We start from the raw sequence: 16,461 nt of genomic DNA on the forward strand, positions 1-16,461 counted from the left end.
TTTTTCTGCCTAAGGGGAAAAGAAAGCACTTCCTCATGAAGAACACAGATTTATTGGTTGTAATGGAAATTTACCTGTCTAGACTTTGTCTTTAAAAACCTACGTGCTAAAAATAATAATAATAAAATAAATAAAAACCTATGTGCTTATTAATTTGTTAGCAGAGTGGCTGCATGGCTCTTTGCTGTTTTAGGGGGAGACAGTAAGCTTCTAGCTAAGGATGTCCTTGAAAACATCACTCCTCTCCTACTGTCAGCCTTCTTATCTGTCAAAGTGGGGGGGTGGGCTGCCTGCTTCCTGTCCCCCTCCCTTCCACTCAACTTGTATTCATTGAGCTCCTGTCATATGCAGGGTACACCTGTAGGAGCGGTGGGGTACACACAGATAAACAAAAGCTGATTAAGCCATTGCCCCACCTTTAGTTAATTTGTAGTTTTGCAGGGAAACTATAACCAAAATCACTGTGTCGTAGTTAAGGTTTTCAATACCTCCCATTGAAACAGTTTTTCAATGGCTTCCTAACCAATCTCCCCACCTTCATTCGGGTTTTCCATCCTCTACCACTGCCAGAAGGTTCTTTCTGAAGCACACGTCCAATCAGGATGCTGCCCTCCAGCCCTGTAACACAACAGGCGCTCCAAGCCTTGTTTGCCTTTCTCATTCTATACTCTCCTCATCCTCTTTGTCTTGCAAATTCCTACTCAAGTTTCAAAGCCCAGCTCCTCGCTTTTTCTGTACCCATCCCCTTGGCAGAATGAACTATGAATAACTCCCTCCTACTGTCACACATTTTTTTTAAATAATAAAGGTCACACATTTTTTTAAAATAATAAAACCATAAACCTTTAAGCACACCTCAGTTTTAGCATTTATCACAGTAAGATCCTTCACCTGCCTGTCTCCTCTAATAGCCTACAAGCTCCTACATAGAAGAGGGACCGCTCTTAATTTTTGTTTCCTCAGCGTATGGCACTGTGCTGGTGCTGCATTGGTGATTTCGAAGTCAATGAACACCGTAGGTGAGAAGTGCGTCAAGGAGATGCACAATCTCTAGGAACACTACTGGATATAATACAAGGGCAAAAAACATTTCTGCCTTTTGCTTTCCCAAGCCATAACCGTGCATTTTGGGGAAACTCAGAGACCAGGGACCTGAGGGCTTTTCCCCTAATATTTCAAACATAAGAAAATAAAGCATAACACACCAAACACTCGTGTACCCACCATACAGCTTTAATGAATCTTACTTTGCCATACTTGCTTCAGATGATTTTTTTTCTTTTTAAAAACATAAATATTATAGTTAATGCGTGCTGTTAAAGGCATCCATTTCCTCATGACTTTAATGTTTATCATTCTAATATGTTTTTATACTTTTCCTACATAAGCATGTATTTCTAAACAATGTTTTGTGCTGTTTTTCACATTTTTAAACATATTAACTTGATATAGATTCATACTATATGAAATGACAACTTGTTTTTTCTCTTAACATTATGTTTTTGAAATTTATCCATGTTTATATTTGAGATTTACTCATGAGGATGTGCTACTTTGTTTCGACTGTTGAGTAGCACACCGCTGAGTGAATATACCACGCTTTATTTGCTCATTCCCCTGTTGATATTTTTTTGCTTCCATAATTGATATTGCAAAACATTCTTACATATGTCTCTTTGTGTACGTGTATAAGAGTTGTCCTGTAAATCTAGAATTGGTATTTCTGGATCGTAAGGAATATTCCTTCTCAACTTTACTCACTAGTAACACGTTGCTCTCCAAAGTGATTGTACCGTTTACTCTTATCTTTGCCGTTCTATCCAGCATGAACCACTGCTGCCCACACTTTAAAGGTCTTGCCAATCTGATGGGGATGAAATGATACTTCATTGTGATTTGAATGTGCATTTCCCCAATCACTGTGGAGGTGAAGCTTCTTACCTTTATTGGACACCTGGTGTCATTTATTTGTGAATTTCTAATTCATACCCTTTGTTGATTATCCTCCTGGCTGGCCTTTTCCTTACTGATTGTGGGAGTTCTTGATATATTCTGGATAGAGCTTGTGACGAGTCTTCTTACTTGGTTTATTGTGTCTTTTCTTGAACAATAGTTGTAATCTTGATTTAGGCAAATTTATTGTTTCCTTTACGGCTTGTGGGTTTGTTATTCTCTATTTTAAAAAACATTTCCTTACACCAATGTCATAAATCTATAATCTTATGTTTACAGTCTCTTCCAAAAAGTTTTACATTCTACTTAAAAAAAATTGTTTTTATGTTGCATTCCACTTTTTGTTTTCTGGTTTTTTTGTAATTAATTTTTATCGGAGTATAGTTGATTTACAATGTTGTGTTTCTGCTGTACAGCAGAGTGAATCAGTTATACATATACATAGATCCACTCTGTTTTAGATTCTTTTCCATATAGGTCATTATGGAGTATTGAGTAGAGTCCCCTGTGCTATACAGTAGGTTCTTATTAGTTATCTATTTTATATATAGTAGTGTGTATATGTCAAGCCCAATTGCATTCCATCTTGAATTGTGACTTTTCCATATGGATAACCAATTACCCAACATTGTTTATTGAATGGCTGTCCTTTCCTTATTAACGTCACCTCCGTCATGTATCAGGTATTCAGATACATGTGAGTATATTTCTGGGCCCTCTGTTCTGTTCCATTGGTCTATTTGTCCATTCCTGCACTAATTCCTTTATGTCAATGGCTTTGTAATAGGTCTTAATAACTGGCAGGGTCGGTCTCTCCTCTTTGTTCTTCTTCAAAATCATTTTGGCCATTCTTTGGCCATTTCTCTTCCGTATGAATTTTAGATCCAGCTTGTAAAGGTCTGGGATAATCCTTACTGAGATTTTGATGAGCAGTTCATTAGACGTATGTATTAATTTGGGAGACATCCTCGTATTTATGGTACCACATCATCCAATCCATGGGGCAGGTAGAGCTCTCCATTGATTCAGGTTTCCTTTTGTGTGGGATGTGGCGATGAACCGCAGAGCATCATTCCCAAAGAAATTTCCAGTGGAAGAGTAAAGAGCATCTAGAAAGTGATCATGGGTGTGAGCAGAGTCGAATAGCAGGAAATGAAAGTAAGCTCTTCAAACCGATTGCTGAGGCTTGGCTAACCCAGGGATGGTAAACAAGCTCCCACTTCCTAATCCCACAGTGGCAGGTAGAGCTAGTCCACTAAAGCAGGACCTCCGAGCCTGGGGCTCTGGGCTTCCTTCCCAACCTGGCCCTTTAGGCAGCTCCCAAATTAGTCAGAGCTGGCACAGCAAGCAAAACTAGCCTAACCTCTCTGGAGGAGGCATTCCCTGGGACCCTTGAACAGCCCAACACTGGTGGCTCTGCAGGCCTGCACGGGGCTCTGAGCTTGCTGTCTTCCAAGATAGAAGTGCAGGCCATCAGACTTGTGATCTCCTCCTGTTTTAGAGATTGCTGCCTCCTGGAGAAATGGTAGATTTTATGCAAACCGTTAGCTCTGTAGACTGAATGGAGGTATAATTTGCTGCAGGATCTGGTTTTGACTTCATTCCAGCCACCAGTCTACTCTGTGCTGTTAAGGGTGCAGAAGCCCTTGAAATCTGGTCCCTGAGTGCCGGGCAGTGGAAGCTACTTAGTTTCCTTACAACTTTTTTTTTTTTTTTTTTGCGGTATGCAGGCCTCTCACTGCTGTGGCCACGCAGGCTCAGCAGCCATGGCTCACGGGTCTAGCCACTCTGCGGCACGTGGGATCCTCCTGGACCAGGGCACGAACCCGTGTCCCCTGCATCGGCAGGCAGACGCTCAACCACTGCACCACCAGGGAAGCCCTCCTTATACCTTTTATAAAAATGATCATGACAATATATTATAAACAGATTAAAACAAAGACTTTTTCAAAGACTTCTCCCTGCTCCCTTCTGGGCCCTTGGTGTCCGGCGCACAACAGGCACTTACCTGATGCAGATTAGTTGGTGAACATTCATGAAGAATGTATCCTGTGTCAGGCCCTGGGTTCAGTACTTAAGATCTGAACCCATTTAGTCCTCACCTGAGTGGCATTATCATCTCCATAAAGGCTCAGGGAGCTAAAGTGACTCATCCAATCAAGGTCACACAGACAGTCTCTGATGGAGTTGTGAGCCAAGCTCTATGTACCTGTGACCGTGGAATCCAAGTCCAGTGCCATATACCCACTTCTGCCTGTTACAGAAGGGAGGAGAGGAGGGAGGGCAGCAGGAAGAGGAGGGAAGGAGGAAGCCGAGAGAGAAAGACCAGGGAGAGCAGAGGGAAGGAGGCAGGTAGAGATGGAAGCTCTAGGCCAGCCCTCCTTCTCCCTTTCCTAGAGTCTGCGTCCCGGGGTGCTGGGAGTCTAGAAGCCCCATTGCAGCTGTCTTGCCAGGGTGCTCTTGTTTACTGTGGGAGGCAGGAGAGGAGAAGGTCAGACTTTCACAGCTGAGGATCCTCTCTGAAGGGGGAGGCACGGTTCTTTGAGGTCTAGTGGGTGTAGAGTGAAGGGGAGAATCCTGAGCCCGATAACCAAGGTAGCCCTGCCCTTTAAGATGGGGACAGAAAAGCCATGTCGCCCTCATGACCTCTGTAGCCTGGGAGAAGGGCTCAGCTAAAGACCAAAGGGAGCACCAGAGAGATGATCTGAAGAGTATAATTTGGTTAAACATTATTTTAAGAAAAAGAACCCAAAACAAAAATCCTCTTCCGGAATACAGAAATTATTTCTCTCTAAGCGTGGAACCCCTGAAATTTTTTTCCCTCTGTTCAGATATTCTATTATATGCACGTATTACAGTGGATATAATTCCCTTTATTTTGCTTGATTTGCGGGGTGTTGTTCAAAGATGCTCCCCACCGCTCAGTGGATGGATGGATGGCTGGGATGAGTGTGTATGTGCAGTGGGTGTAGCTGTGGCGGCTGCCGGGAGTGGCTGACTTCTCTGTGAGCACAGAGGGCAGGTGAGCTACTCATGACAAAAAGCGCATTACCTCAGCCGGGAAGGAACCACTCTGGACTTCGGACTTCACTTTCACCTTCCTCTTTCCTGCTCCCAGCTCCCCAGCACTCCGCCCTGCTCTGATAGCTGCTGAAGTTCTATGAGGTTGTCTCATACCCTGGGCTCTCCGGGGATATGGGCTTAATTAAAAACCAGTCCAGTTTATCCATCAGTAGGAAATAGGGCAGACAGGGTGTTGGTGCCAAAGCCCAAGTCAGCGCAGGAGGCAGCCGCGAGCTTCCTGTCGTGACCTGCTGGGCTCAGCTACCGGCACTGGGGACAGGGGTAGCAGGGCTGGGCCCTCCGGGGAGGTGACGGCTGGCTGTAGAGCTGGCAGGGGCTCTGGCAGGAAGAGTCTCTGGCCTTTGTCATTAGGTGGGCAGCAGCATCTCAATTCTGAGGGGACTTTTGAAACAGGAAGTGGTTTTGGATTCAGGAGCACGATGCTGCCTGCAAGGGGGAAGATGAGAGAAGTGAGTGAAAGCTTAAAGTCCCAGCTAAATGGGGCCCAGGGGACTCCCCATTCACAGGGAAACCTGTGAGACTTGGAGCAAAAGCCCGGCTGCTCAGATTGAGCTGGGGAAAGGCTGGAGCTGAGAAGACAGGTGGGGTCCCTACGTACGGGCTTCCTCAGGACCACTTGGGTCACGGACACAGACATTAATCTTCCCTCTCCCATTGCACAGATGGGGATCTTATTCACTGGGTGATGGTCCTGGGAGAAGGTACAGAGGGCAGTTGAAGATCTCCAGCCTCTGCAGGTGGGCCTGGCTCAGGCAAGCAGAGACTGACATCTTCAGCCTCCCCGTATGGGTAACAAGGTGAGAATCTCAACTTGAACCTGTTAATCGTCTGATTTTCCCCTCCACGGCACCAGGTATTGGCAAAGCACTTAACTAGCATTGACTCTATTCATTCACTTTTTAAATTAGACAATTACATTTCCTCATTCCCATGCTGAATAGCCCTCAGAAAAATGAAAAAGGAAAAACCCAGGTACAGAGGGGTAAAGGGGACCAGCTAATACCTCCCAGTTGGGCCCCCTCGTCCCCTCTTGGCAGGCAGAGATCATTGTTCAGTCTCTGCATTCTTTCCTGCTGAGCCCAGATAAGCTGATAGTGCTCAGAGGGGCTCTGCTGGTCTTCCTCTCCAGTCGCTCAGTGCTTGCCAGTCTCTGGGATTATGTGAGAGGATGGACAGAAAGCAGTGCTGTAGGGAAGAAGGAACCATGTAAAACAAATCTGTCCTTTTATCCTTTGCCACAATAACGCTGTTCAGCTATGGCAGATTTTATTTCCCAGAGGTGGTCCTGGGACTTCCCTGGTGGTCCAGCAGTTAAGAATCCGCCTTCCAATGCAGGGGACACGGGTTTGATCCCTGGTCTGGGAACTAAGATCCCACATGCCGCGGAGCGACTAAACCTGCGCGCCACAACTACAGAGCCCATGCCCCCTGGAGCCCATGCGCTCTGGAGCCTGTGGCCCGCAACTAGAGAGAAGCCCGCACGCCGCAACAAAAGATCCTGTGTGCTGCAGCTAAGACCCAATGCAGCCATAAGTAAATAAATAAACGAAAAAAAAAGATGGTTCCAACAGTATCTCTCATCCTACATTCTCTTTTTTTTATCTTATATAATTTTTTTTAAACATCTTTATTGGAGTATAATTGCTTTACAATGGTGTGTTAGTTTCTGCTTCATAACAAAGTGAATCAGTTATACATATACATATGTTCCCATATCTCTTCCCTCTTGCATCTCCTTCCCTCCCACGCTCCCTATCCCACCCCTCTAGGTGGTCACAAAGCACCGAGCTGATCTCCCTGTGCTATGCGGCTGCTTCCCACTAGCTGTCTACCTTACGTTTGGTAGTGTATATATGTCCATGCCTCGCGGATCTTGCCATTTCCCCATCAAGAGGTAACATCTATTTCTTTACCCTCTTGAATCTGGGAGGACCCTATAACTGTCTTGACCAGTAAAATATGGAGGAAGCGATGCCATACCAGAGCTGGCATGGCCCGTAACTGGCCTGGCAACTTCCTCTTACAACCCTTTGGAACCCAGTGGCCATGTTGTGAGAAGCCCACACCACGTGGAGATGTCACACACAGTCAACAGCCCCAGCTGAGCCCCTAGGCGACAGCCAGCACCAAGCGCCAGGCGTCCACGTGAGCCATCGCAGACACCCGGTGTCGTCGAACCTTCCGATGACTGTGACCCCAGCTGACCTCTGACTACAGGCATGTGAAGGACCCCAAGTGGGAATCACCCAGCTGAGACTAGTCAAGGCACAGAACCACGGAGATCATAATAAATTAGTATATGCTAAATTGTTTTAAGCCACTAAGTTTTGGGGTGCTTTGTTACTCAGCAATAGATAGCTGGAACAGAAATAGGCTACCCTAAAATGTATGCTGTAAAACAACTACCGTTTGTTATTTCTCATGAGGCTCTTTGCTCACGTGTCTTCAGGCGGTCGGCTGGGGGCTGGCTGCTCTGTCGTGGGCTCAGCTGGGGTGAGTCAGTTCTGCTCCATGTGACCTCTCATCCCCCAGCAGACTAACCCAGGCCGGTCTCAGGGGTCTAACAGACAGAGGAGAAGATACAAGGATTCTTAAGACCTAAACTTGAAGCTGGCATGCTATCACTTCCACTAAATATTGTTCAAAGCAACTCTCAACGGCGCATATTCAAAGGGTGTGGAAATCAATTCTATTTCTTTATGGGAGGAATCACAAAGTTGCATTGCAGAGGGTGTGGATACTGGGTGGGTGGAGATTGTGACTGTTTTGCAGTCGGTCTATCCCCATATCCAATGAGGATATTAAGAAGTTTGGTGGGGGCTGTGAGATAGAAATCCCTCCTTTATTTTGATTGATATCTTTAGTTAAATCTCTATCACTCAGTATTACTTTTCGTTCTTTTAGTTTTCCAGCCTCTACATTGAGGTAAAGAGAAAAGGGCAGTGAGGAGTAGCTTTGAGGTGACCGGTCACCCTTGTCAAGTGCTCTAGCTTTGTGGTTTTCAACTGGTGCTCTGTGAAGCCCTGGGTTTCTGTGGTGGCTTCTCAGCAGCTACCACGAAGGGAATAAATGTGTCTACGTGTGAGGTCCCCACCTTAACCAGGGCCGCTCCGCTCTGACTTGTGGTTTTCTTTGCAGAAATGTTATGCAGCTTTGAATAAATAAAAGACAAAGATTTGAAGTTCACTGAACTAAACCAACCTCTCCATCTTATAGAAAAGCAAACAGTCTTAGTGAAGTTGAGTATCCAAGTTACTCAGCAAATGAGTAACCACAGTCTTCTGACCCACCATTCATTCTAAAGCTAGATCTCCTAGCTTTTTCTCCCCTCTCTTCACTGGGTTCAAGATGGAAAGGGATTGCTGTAGCCTAACGGATAGAGGGGAAACTGAGGCAAGCAGAAGGGATATTCCTGACACTTTTTCAATTCTTTACTTCCCCAAAAAGTGAGACCATTCATAGTCCTTGAGCTGCGAGTCTCAGTGACCCCCATTACACACACACACACACACACATGCCCTTACATGATCCCTACAAGGCTTGATCCCCAGAACCACAGACAATTCAGGGCATCATTTGGCAGGCAGGCAGGGCTGGCTGGTCAACCTCAAGGCTGAGCAGTGCACACTTGATGGAGTTGACTCGTACAAGGCAGATGGAGGTCCATCTGGGAGAAAAGCTCATTTCCCAGGAGAAGTCTTGGTCTTGCTTGGAGCCTGTGATCTCCTTGTTCTCCTTCCAGTGTGTTAATTCCATTTCTTCCTAAGTTAGATTTTTTAGGACATGAGCTATTTATAGCTCCTCCTAAGCCCTTTCCAGTCTGTTTCCTGTTCAAGTACTGCATTAGTCACCAGAAAGTGTCTCAGGCAATCTCTGGGTCCCTGCCTGCTCTCAGCAACAGGGAACAAGGATGCTAGTCAGATTCAGAGTGGTCCCGGTGGTGCAAGAAGGAGGCAGGGGGCTGGGCAGGGAAGCAGAGGGAGCATCTCCTGGCCCCCCTCTGTGGCATGAAGCTCTGGGTCCTTATGTCTTCCTAGAGTTTACTTAGCCCTTAGAGACACAGAAGCCCTGCAGAGGCACCTCCATTTGGCTGCATATTTTTGCCATTACTTGATGACCTATTTGCATGCAGTTCCTTGCAGAGAATTTCCTCCCAAGCCATATATGGTGATTTCATTGCACCACAAACTGACGTTTCTATTTGTAGTCAGTGATAGAGGCTCCTTCCTGACTTCGCCTGCCTGTCCCTATATCCCTCTTTTTTACTGTAGCCTAGGCTGCTCTGAGCTTCCTCCAAGCTCAGGTCTCGCCAAGTGTGTTTGGTCCCAGGAACTTACTAGCTGCCTCTGAGGGGAGGGCCCCTGATCTGAGCTGAGCTTTTGTATCCACAAGCCCAGGCAGCAGTGACCTCTGAGGCCAAGGAGAGGGAGCGGTGACTTCAGGCAAGGGAGTGGGCAAAGGGGGCAGCAACCAAGATCTACCTCCACAAATCCCTAGCAAAGGAGTTGAGGACAGGGTTTCTGACCCTGCCTTGCTGGGGACAAAGGAGGAAAGTCTGACTCCATTTGCATAGCAAGTCATCGGGTGACAGCGTCCCAGAGACTAGGGTCTTTTCAACGTTGGCCTCACCACTCCCCAAGCCCCAAACAAGGGACCCGAGTGCCTTGAACAAAGCTCCTGGGCTTCACGGGCGACTCAGTCTAGGCTCTCTCCTCAGGGGCAGTGGCCTCCGCAGTCCCAGCCTCAGCATTACCCACCTCAGAGCAGCAATGCGTCACCTACTACCAGCCGGACACGGGCACCTGCTTTATTTATGCCAGGATGATTTATTATTATTATTATTATTAGCTCTATTTTTGCTGAGTTCTGTGGAGAGAAACACTCTGAATGCTCAGAAGGGGTCTTGGTGAGAAGGTGCCTGAGTTAATGCGACCCTCCTGGCTCACTCAGAGAGCTGGCATGCACACCGGCCCCCTGAGCGGAGGAAGTGGAGGAGGACGAAACCAGACATGAGACATGCGTAGCAGGCGCCAGCCTGGGCCAGCATATCAGGACTGCTCCTCAGCTGTGCTGCACACCGGCAATCTGGCACAACTCTTTTGATTTCCGTTCGGTTTCCATCCTAGGAAATTCATTACAGACTGTCTCCCACAGAGCACACTCAATTACATCCTTACGATGCAAGAGCCCAGGAGACCAATCAGGGACGGCTGAGTCAGGCTTAGTCAAGGATGAGATCGCTTCTGCCAGTGCTGGTGGCCTTGGGACTGATTCTCGGGGCAGGGCGGGGATACAAGGACCAGGCAGGGATGTCCCTCCTCTAGGACCATGATGGTGGATTCTGAAGCAGAGAGCCTTGGAGAGTGAGACCCTTATCCACGTTCTTCTTAAAACAAAGCCCTCTCACCCTTTCATTTTTTAAATTCTGAAAATTAACATACATACAGAAAAGTGCATAGAACCTTATACATTCGAATAAATAACTGTAAAGCAAATGCCCACGTACTCACCACTGACATCAAGAAGTGAAATATTGCCAGCACTCTGAAGCCCTTTGCGTATCTCTATTTGATCACACTCTCCCTCTATCACCCTTAGAGGTTTTTTGGCATTTTTAGATTTTTATGGCATTTACTTCTTTTTCTTTTAGTTTTACCACTTAAGTTTGCAGTCCTAAAAAAACAGTTTTGTTTTGCCTGTTTTGAGCTTTGCATGAATAGAATCACGTTGGGGTTTCTGTCTGGCTTCTTTTGCTCGGTTGTGTTTATGGGAGTCATCTGCATTGTTGTATGCAGCTGTAGTACCCTCATCTTCATAGCCGTATAGTATTCCGCTACGTGGGTATATCAAATATATTTATCCATACTATCGTTGGTGAGCATTTTGAGTTGTTTTCAGGTTTTGACTGTTATGACAGTGGTGTAGTGGGCATTCTTGGTATGTATATCCTGGTGCCATGTGCATGTGTTTCCCCAGGGTTTATACCTAAATGTGGAATTGCTGGGTCAAAGGATATGCACGTCTTCACCTTTACGAGATACACTAACAAATGGTTTTCCAAGTGGTTGCCTGCCTCTTGCCCTCTCTCTGTTGCGCAATTGTAGCAGCTGTGCTGAGGGAAGGAAGCCACAGGTCCAGAATTGCTGGTCCCAAGAGATGCTCCAGGAAGGAGAACTTCTACTGAGAAATCAATATGTGTGCGCCTTTGTTTCTTTCCACGTCTCACTTATGGGGCCCGTCAACCCCTGCCTCACTGTCCCAGCCTCTGCTGTGACAGCTCCCCATAGCTGTGCCCATTACTCCCCTGACCTCAGACTCATTTCACTGTGGTTCCCAGACTAATCTAGTCAGGACATGGAAGGCAGTTGTCGTCTGAAGGTTATTCCAAGGGGTAGTGGGACCCCAGCTATCAGACAGGAAGCCAAGGGAGATTATACAGGGCAGGGGCTTGAGCAGGGCTGGTGGCAGGGTGGCACTGTCATGTCTGGAATCTGAGGGCCGATGGCAGCCTGGAACAAGCAGGGAGTAGGAGACATTAGGTCCTCACCAGGTCCAGAGACCTGGGACGGACCTAGGCTACCTTCAGCATAGCATGCCATTCAGGGAATTTTTTTTTTTAATTTAATGCCCCACAATTTTTTTTTAAATTTATTGAATGCTTTATTGTACCAGGCACTATGTCAAGCCTTTATTTATTTATTTACTTATTTTTTGGCCTCGCTGGCATGCGGGATCTTGTCGCCAGGTAGAACCCACACCCCCTGCTGTGGAAGTGCAGAGTCTTAACCCCTGGACCACCAAGGAAATCCCAGGGATCTTTATATTGAGGGAAAAATCCCAACTTGAATACTCTTAAACAAAAAGGGGAAGTTATTGGCTTTTAACAAAATCTAATGAGAGGTCTGCCTTCAGGAGAAGCTTGATTCGGAAGCTCCAGCCACGTCACCAATGGAACATCTTGCCTCTGCTTTAAGAGAGACAGTAGTTGCTAAGATGTGGTAAGATGAAGCTCCAGAGAAAAGATAAGATTCTGGAACAGGAATGGAAACCAGCAGCCCTGGCTGAGGCCACGTCTCTGCATCTATAACTGGAGACAGCTTGGGGGGTTATCCTCCATTTTTAGGTATAGTGAGTGGCCCCAGAATGTTCCTAGTGCCTGAGGAAACATTCTTAAACTTGGGGATCGGCAGACTCACACAGCCCTATAGAAGCGTGTGTGCACCCTCAGACTGTTGAAAAAATTAATGTATTACCAGTCTGAGCAGCTGGGAGGGTACTCTCAGAGAGGAAAGGAAGAGTGAATGTTCTTACGAGACATGAAAAATTTGAATATATTTTCTATCTTAGACATTAGGAACCAAGGTGAGATTTGGCACAGCTTTCAGGTGGGTGAGGAGATTTAGATTCTTACACGCTGTCGGAATTTCTGGGACATTTCTATGTTGTGTGAGACCAAAGGGACAGAATATTTGAACTCAGGGCTGTCTTGGAAATCTTAGAGGTACAGCAGCAGCACTGATTTTCAGTAACATTTATTATTATTTTTTTAAATACAGAAATAAAGTATAAAAACCAATTGGTCCAAAATTCCACTGATAACCTCTCTGGCATTTTTCAAAAATAACACCTCTGCACGCTATTCGTATAGAGCGGTATAAAATGGAAACGCGAAATCCTCTTCCTTAGCCTCCCCTTCCCACTGGGACCCACAAGTCAGAATTCCTTATGCGATTTTCAGAAAATTGTTTCTTCAACAGTCAAACCCAGAGTAAGAAGGATTGGTGAATTGCTCTGTTAGCTGTCCCACCTAAATGAGGGGAGGCCCAAAGCATTACAGGCCCTCTGGTCTCCTGTCTAATGGGCCTCGATACCCTCATTCCAGATCATGGACTCGGCTACCTGGATCTAGGTGATGGACTCAGCTCCCTGGCTCCAGGAAACCTCCCCTGTGGGCTGAGCTACACTGACCCTTCTCCCCTCTTCCTCCCCCCCACCCGTCTCCCGCTCCATCCCTACCTTTCACCAGGGCATCCCGTCCTAAGAAAGCTCACAGCAGGGGAATATTTACTAAATGAGAACACCCTGAAGGGAAAGACTTTCCTACTTGACTACATGTCTGGCTCTCTGGAACATCTTCGCTCTATTTTTTCCACGGTGATTCATCCAGGAATCATCAGAGACAGCCTGCTTGGGGAAGATGCCATTGTTCTTCCCAAGCTTTGATCAGGGTTATGCAACCTTGTGCTGGTTGGTGTCTAGAAGCCTCCTCACTTTCCCCTTGCCACTTGTCCCCAAAATTTAGGGAAGGAGAGTGTATAGTGCCTGGGTTTACATTAGCATGAAATACGTTGCCTTAAGAGTTGAGTCACATGTACCCATAAATATGCTTTTGCATGACATTGGGCCTGGAAGTGAGGTTCTCAAAAATTCTCATTTATGGGCTTCCCTGGTGGTGCAGTGGTTGCGAGTCCGCCTGCCAATGCAGGGGACGCGGGTTCGTGCCCCGGTCCGGGAAGATCCCACATGCCGTGGAGCGGCTGGGCCCGTGAGCCATGGCCGCTGAGCCTGCGCGTCCGGAGCCTGTGCTCCACAACGGGAGAGGCCACAACAGTGAGAGGCCCACGTACCACACACACACACACACAAAAATCTCATTTATTCATTCACTGTATAATTACTGAGAGTTTACTCTCTGCTAGGCACTGTGCTAGACCTTCAGGCCGAGAAAGAGAGAGAGAGAGCTCAGGCGTACGGACAGCGTGCTCAGAGGGGCAAGTATCTGAGGGTACATATGAATGACTCCTTATAAGTAGATTTTAGAGTAAGTGAAGGCCAGTGACAAGAACTAGGCTGGAAAGGTAAATGGGGTGCTGAAGAACCTTGAATCCCAAGATCATCAACTTGGACTTTATTTTAAAGGCTGTGGGAACCTCTGTGGTTTCGAGTAGGAGAACTGAATCATTCAGGGATGCAACAGAAAGAGATGACACACTCAGATGAGGAAAATTTGAGGAGTGTTAAACAGAAAGGCTATTTACTAAGGTTTGGGTAAGTATAATGCCATAGTTGAAGCAAGGGACATGAGGGCTGTTGGTAGGAAGGGGGGAGGGGAAGGAGCAGTTACTGAGAGAGTCATGCAAAGGTCACCTTGAGAGGAGCTGTGGCCTTTGTTTAAGGGGACTCCACAGTGAGGAGGCGTAAAGACCCCAACCTCACTCTCCTCCCCCTTTGACCTCCAGCTGGTACTCCCCATTGGCCAGATCCAACCAGAAGCTAGAAGCCAAGGGAGGCCATTGTTGTGGTCCATACAGGTTCATCCCCAGGACCAAGAGTGGGATAGAGTGGATTTGCAGGGGCAGACAGAAGATGTGCTGCCTAGCAGTGGTGTGATGAGAGAACTCCACAAGACCATCTTGGGCAGGATGGAGGATGAATAGAGGCAGGGGGATGGGGGCAGGAAGAGAGTACAGGGCTCTGAACTAACATGTGTCACAGAGATGGGGAAGAAGGGAAAGGTTAAGTGATACTGAAGAAGTGGAATAGGCAAGACTTGTTGAATAAGGACAAGGGGGGCATCTAGAGTAGCTGGGTACTTGGGTGGGTGGTGACACCATTACCTAGGAGCGGGTTCAAGTCCAAGGGCAGGTGCTGTTACTGGAGAAAAATCACTCTTTTCCAGTGGCAGAGGCAACTGTGAGCTGAAGCACTCCTCTGCTTCCTGCTCTGGTCAGAATGACAACGGCTTCTGGCACCCTTCTTCGTCCATTCTGTACCCTTTTTCTCTACCACTTCGAAGGCCCCAAACACCTACTTTCACAGGGGTCTGACCTTCTCAAAGTGTCCAGGCTGCAAACTGATTTCCCTGACTTCACTGCTCTCCCCTTTCCACTGGTCAAAACCCAGTCCTTTTTTTTTTTTTTTTTTTTTTTTGCGTTACGCGGGCCTCTCACTGTTGTGGCCTCTCCCGTTGCAGAGCACAGGCTCCGGACACGCAGGCTCAACGGCCATGGCTCACGGGCCCAGCCGCTCCGTGGCATGTGGGATCTTCCCAGACTGGGGCACGAACCCGTGTCCCCTGCATCGGCAGGCGGACTCTCAACCACTGCGCCACCAGGGAAGCCCAAGACCCCGTCCTTTTTAATGGGAAAAACAATTGCAATAAAAAGTGGCTGACTGCCAGCTCTCTGAGGAGGTAGATGCACATTTTTAAAGGATCTGCTCTGATGAATTCATAGTTAATAGACTGTGCGAGGGAGATTTTTGTTTTTAACCCTGGACGCTCCCAGGGGCACTCTGAAACCCCAACTTCACCCAGTCCCACCACCTCAGAAAAGCAAGGTACGTGACGTAGTGTCTCCTCCACAGGATGGCAACCCCTAATCTGGCATCATGTATTACTCAGGGCTTCTCAATGGTGGGTGCAGATTTTAAGTTTGGCTTCTAAGAAGTGTGTGATATGTTTGGGATTGGGTAGATCTAACATATTCTAAAACAACAAGGCAACTTTGGTTAAGTTTTGTGAGTAGGGTATCCAGAGTCACCTCCACCCGCAACACAGTGACATCCAGCCGTCCTGCCCATGGGCAGCTGCCTTGAAGGGGAGAGAGCCCCAGAAGGCCGCCCCCAACACAGGAGAGGGGTAATGGAAGGTGGGAGCGAGGGAGGTGGTGTTGCTAGGCAGTCAGCTGCTGTCCTGCATTGCCCTGGTCATGCCAGTTTGTGTGTACAAGGCGGGTGCTCATGGGTACTCGCTGAGCATCCGTGTAAGCAGGCTGGACTTTTTTCACCATGATGCATTCCTGGAAACCATGTCATAATGTGATTTGTCAGACTTCCTCAGAGGAACAGCATTGGTTCTCTTTGAGGGGTTGTATTCCTGACTAAAGATGCAGCCAGAGATAAATCATAACTGTGATCAACAATCTGTCATAAGCAGAAGGCACAAGTGCCCAAATATCCTCAGTGAGTTCTAGGGCTAAACTTACCCTACAAACCTCACCAGGAAACTATTACCTGACCCCACGTGAGCCTCCAAGTACTATGTTCATTCATTCACTCGTTCAGTCATTCGAGGGCTGTAGGGGTCATTGTGGTTCACTCCCAACATCAATTCCACTTCAGATAATTAGTCTTTGAAGCCAACATTATGAGTTGTAGTCCTAACCCCTACCACCTCAGAATGCGACCTCTTTGGGAAATAGGCTCTTAACAGAGGTAATCAAGTTAAAATAAGGTCATTAAGGTGCGCCTTAATCCGATATGACTGGGGTGTTCTTATCAAAAGGGGAAATTTGGACACAGAGACACACATGCACAGAGGGAAGATGATGTGAAGACACAGGGAGAAGGCCATGCGAAGACGGAGGGTTGGAGTGATGTGTCTATGGGCCAAGGAATGTCAAGGATTTGGGGCAAACCACCCAA

At 47.1% G+C, this 16,461-nt stretch overlaps 1 long non-coding RNA gene across 3 annotated transcripts; it reads right to left on the minus strand.

Moving 5' to 3' along the window:
- Positions 1–1,212: 1,212 nt before the first annotated feature.
- Positions 1,213–9,053, minus strand: LOC137230449 (uncharacterized). 3 transcript variants are annotated; one of them, XR_010946139.1, is made up of 5 exons: positions 8,562–9,053; positions 7,444–7,597; positions 6,041–6,222; positions 5,006–5,463; positions 1,213–3,062 (listed from the first exon to the last, which is right to left on the minus strand). It is a non-coding gene; the product is annotated as an uncharacterized lncRNA (long non-coding RNA). The 3 variants fall into 3 exon arrangements; XR_010946138.1 differs by lacking the exon at positions 1,213–3,062 and having other exon boundaries at positions 3,069–5,463; positions 8,562–9,029; XR_010946140.1 differs by lacking the exons at positions 1,213–3,062; positions 6,041–6,222 and having other exon boundaries at positions 3,069–5,463; positions 8,562–9,016.
- Positions 9,054–16,461: the final 7,408 nt, after the last annotated feature.

This window comes from Pseudorca crassidens, chromosome 9, assembly GCF_039906515.1.
Source record: "Pseudorca crassidens isolate mPseCra1 chromosome 9, mPseCra1.hap1, whole genome shotgun sequence".
NCBI classification, from domain to species: domain Eukaryota; kingdom Metazoa; phylum Chordata; class Mammalia; order Artiodactyla; family Delphinidae; genus Pseudorca; species Pseudorca crassidens.